The sequence below is a fragment of the Sinocyclocheilus anshuiensis genome, unplaced genomic scaffold (assembly GCF_001515605.1).
Source record: "Sinocyclocheilus anshuiensis isolate Anshui unplaced genomic scaffold, SAMN03320099.WGS_v1.1 scaffold250, whole genome shotgun sequence".
NCBI classification, from domain to species: Eukaryota; Metazoa; Chordata; class Actinopteri; order Cypriniformes; family Cyprinidae; genus Sinocyclocheilus; species Sinocyclocheilus anshuiensis.
In genome coordinates this window covers 86,473-91,318 of record NW_015547652.1, presented here as the reverse complement: position 1 = coordinate 91,318, position 4,846 = coordinate 86,473, and positions in this window count along the sequence as shown.

Below are 4,846 nucleotides of genomic sequence, written 5' to 3'. Positions count from 1 at the left end.
TGTGTGTGTGAGAGTGTGTGTGTGTGTGGGTGTGTGTGTGAGTGCGTGCGTGCGTGCGTGTGTGTGTGCGAGTGTGTGTGTGCGTGAGTGCGTGCGTGAGTGCGTGCGTGTTTGTGTGTGTGTTTTCTCCAAATGGCAGAGCAGACACACAAATCCCGCTGAACTACAGCATGTGAATACACTGATCCTTCAGCTGGTGGCGCTGTTGTGTTAAAAACATCCTCTAAAAGTCAGACAGTTATTTGGAACAGCGTTAATTACAGTTATCTAAAAATGAAACCAGAAAAATCTTAGGTAATATGAAATATATATTATTTTATTTATTTATTTACCATTTTTAATTAAACTCTTTTTTAACTTATTTTGTAACTTATTTATTCATGAACTGAAGGTCAATATTAATATTACTGAAGCATGTTCGTTTCTGGTGTGAGGATCAGTGTCAGAAAATGAGTCCATCTGTTACGGTTCGTGTTTAATTCAGTAAACGAGTCACAGTCGCAGCACGATGCTGTTTTTAGAGGATCGTTCCGGCCTCTATCAATAGTCTGTGTGTCACTGCACTTTACCACAGAGAAATATTCATAATCAAAAAAATATGATAATATTTATTTATTTATTGATAGTCAGAATGAGAGCTGATAAAAGCATCACAATAATCCACAAGTAATCCACAGCACTCTCCACGACTGGAGATCTTCTGGGTTCTGCTTCCAGATTCTGCTGAATCACTGAGTCTGGATCTGGAAGGTAATTGATCTGATGTTAATGATGCCGCTGCGACTCTGAACAGGTTTTCTGTCTGTCTCTGTGAGAATCGAGTGAGTTTGACGTGTCTGCTTTCTGACAGATCGTGAGTCAGACGCTCCAAAATAGAGTCAGAAATACTTCATGCACGCCTGAGGAAAAAGCTGCACACCTCAACATCAGCCTCCTGCTGCCGGATCCTCTGATCTAGAAATCCTCCATCATAACAAGACGTCAAATACACTAGCGTTTGGGGTCAGTAAGAGTTTAAATTAATACTTTTATTCATCAAGGCTGCATTAAGTTGATCAAAAGTGACAGTGAAGACATTTATAATGTTACAAAAGATTTCAAATAAATGAAAGTTCTGTTAAACTTTCTATTCATCAAAGAGTCCTGAAAAAAATTAATCACGAATTTCACACTTTGTGTTTTATTTTGATTGTTTGATTTTAACATCATTTGTTTTATTTTTTTAACATTCATTTTTTTAATACATTTTAATGTTTTTTTAGTATTTTATTTGGACTTGTTTTCGTTTTAAAATGATTCTAATTATTTTTACTTGACGTTTTTATGATTTAATTAATTTTAGGTAAGAGCTTTATTTTGATTTGTTTTCATTGTTTAATTATTTCAATTTTAAATTTTTATTATTAAATTTTTAGTGAGTGTTTTATTTAGATTTGTTTTCATTTTTAAATTATTTTAATTTGACATTTTTATGAAATAAAGCACAATTCTAGTCAGTTTTATATTGTTTTCCTTTTTAATGATTTATTTTACATATTTTTAAATTGTTGTGATTTAATTATTATTTTTTACTTGTACTAATAAATTTCTAATCAGCGTTTTATTTAAATTTGTTTTTAAATTATTTATTTAATTTCACATTTCTATGATTTGATTATTATTTTTTGTGTTTTATTTTAATTTACTTTCATTTTTAAACTATTTTAAGTATTTAAATTTTACAATTTTTGTAAATAAATTTGTTTTTAGTAAGTGTTTTATTTTTACGGGTTGCTTTTGTTTCCACAAAAAGATTATGCAGCGTTTGCAACATTGTTTATAATGTTAAACAAAAAAATAATAACAGCAATAATAAAATTTCAACTGTATTTTTGATCAAATAAATGCAGCCTTGCTGAGCAGACCTCAAACATTGGACCGCTAGTGTAGCGTCTCGTCATGAGCGCCTCCGCTGGTCATCATCTGAACGTCTCGGCCGTGTTTTCTCCCAGAGGTGCGGCCCGTGTGTGTCAGCTGACGCTGGGCTGCACCATCGTCTCATTAGTGATCCACGGCGCCGGTTACAGCGCCACCTACGGGACCTTCTGCATGGCGGTCTGGACGAGCTGCTTCGCCGTCAGCGCGGTCGTGTTGGTGCTGGACGTGACCCGTCTGCAGGCGAGTCTCCCGGTGTCGTGGGACAACCTGACGGTGACGTGTGCGTCTCTCGAACATCACGTCTTGGTACAACATTTCTGTGCAGCTAAATAAAAACAATCGACTGCCACTAAAGTCTGATGTGCAATGGTGCAACTCCAGCTCGAAGTGTCATTTCGTTATTTTTTGTATGAATATTTTAATTAATATATAATTAATAATTAATTAATAACTCTCCCACGATAGTTTGATTGACAGTAGCGTTTCAGCACAGACTGGACTGGCGTCTTACCTTAGCTCCGCCCTGAGTGACTGTCATCAGTCCCTCAGAAAACAGTCTCTCAGAGAGCAGCTCGGAAGAGAGGGGCGGAGCCAGCAGAGCTCATTAACATTTAAAGGAACATGCACCGAAACGGGTCGCTATGAACAGAGCTGTTTTTGACAGAGTAAAAAAGGTGTTTTTACACTACCATTGAGAAATTTTAACCAAACTATGTTACAGACTTTTCATTAAGACCCTAAAGAATTGTATCAACTTGTGGAAAATGGGCATCCGATGACCCCTTTAAGAATGTTTTATTTCAGTTTTAGTTTTACACCGCTACGTCACGTAACAGCAACAACAACATGAACAAACACTGAACGATTGTATTGTTATTAACTAACATTAACACAGATTAATAAATGTATTGTTCCATGTTCGTCTTCTTGTTGTTGTGTTGGGCTTGTATAAAGCGCGCAAGGTTTATGCGCATGCGCCAGAATTACAGCGCCACATGCTGGTCTGGCATGTATACTACATCGTTTTGAGTCGGCTTCATGGTTTCGTGTGTACGCAGATATTTCTTGAGACGAGGGGGAAAAAAAGATTGGATAGGGAAAGCTCTGGCTTCGTGTGGATGTGGCTTTAGTTGCCAAGGCAATATTTTTCTTTTTCATTTACAGTTTGTTTCAGCTGCTTACACACATTTTCATAACTTCACACACAAATCCAAGAATTGCACACAAAATGCAAAAAGCCTCTCATCTCTTGCAAAATGAAGCACTGCATTCAAAATATCACAAACACATCTCAAAAGCAAACATTTGCAAACAGCTTTGCCATAATATTAATTCCTGTTAGATTTGTGTGTGTTACACAGAGAATTGTGTGTTGTGTTTTGCAAAAAGTGTTTTCTGAAATTGAAAACTGAGTCAAAGGCTGATAATTAGTGTCTGGTTTTGTAGATTTGGTGTGTGCTTCTGCTGTTTGAGTGTCTAATTTGTTTTTCATGTAATAGATTATTTTATTTCAGAAATTTTAATTGTGTGCTTTTGTCGTTTTTATATATATTTTTTTAGTATTACTATTTGTTTATTTTTATTTTTAAGGATTAGTTTTTATTTATTTTCAGTCGGTAATTTTTGCTCAAAGTTTTTCATCTAATATTTATATTTTATTTTAGATTTTTGTAATGCTACCTCTTTTTTTTATATTTTTAAAAATATTTTTTATATATTATTTATGTTTAATTTATTTTTATTTCAGTTTTATTTTTTATTTATATTCCATTTAGTAATTTTAGTTAGTGCTTCAACTTTAACTTATTTCAGCTTGTTGCCAAAGAAAGATTTCAAATTTTCCTAATATTTATATTTTATTTCATTCCAGATTTATTTTAATTTTAAAATAAGTTTTAGTCAGTTTGTTACGAGCTTTTATCATTTTTATTATTATTATTTTAATATTACTATTCAGGTTTAAATTATTTTTATTTCAGTTTTGGTTTTTATCCAGTTAATAATGTTAGTGCTTCAACTAAAATTAGGCAGCATTTCTCATTTTCCTTTAAAGTTTTCCATATTTAATTTTATTTGAATTTTATTTAAATTAACAGATATGTTTTAATAGCTCTGTAGCTGAAGCTCAGCAGAATTTCAAATATTTCAGCCCGTTTGATGATGCTTTCAGATGCACTGATGTTCAGCTCTGTTTGTCACGCTTGACCATGTTTACATCCGTTCAGCAGATCTTCTTCTAAAGTAAGAGCGCAAAGCGTTCCTGCGTTCTGTTGATTAACACATGTTCCTATGGAAACCTGGATCTCATCCTGACGTCCTTTAGCGACGCTGCTTGTGTGTCCAGACTGATCCTGCAGCAGCTGCATGGGTTTAGCCCGTCAGCAGATCCCAATCTCCGGCTGAAAGCAGCAAGCTCAGCACATCAGCGCTGCATCTGCAGATCCTCTTCACGCCTTCATCCTCAGCCGCTTCTCCTCCGTTTGTCATCTAGGCACGGCTATTATTCATCCGTCCTCTGCTCCTCTCTTCTCCTGTCGCGTGATGAATCAGGAGATCTTCTGTTTATTATTCGCTCGTCTGTCTCTTGAAGGTGAAGTGTGGAAGATGCAGAAACATTCGTCTTTCCTGAAAAACTGCAGGAGCATCAATGCTGTTGGGAAGCGGAGAGCAATAAAACATTCTCATCAGATCACACTCATCTTTCACTAAAGAACTATTTATTTTGCATCAGGATTATTGTAGTTAAATGAAACTAAAACCATGAAACAATGTTGGTTGCTTAACATAAAATAAACTTGAACTGAAAAAATATACATTTCATTATATGATGTTGTTTCTGCTGGTAAATGCATAAACTAGTGTTATCAGTGTGTGTGTGTGTGTGTGTGTGTGTGTGAGTGTGTGTGTGTGTGTGTGTGTGTGTGTGTGT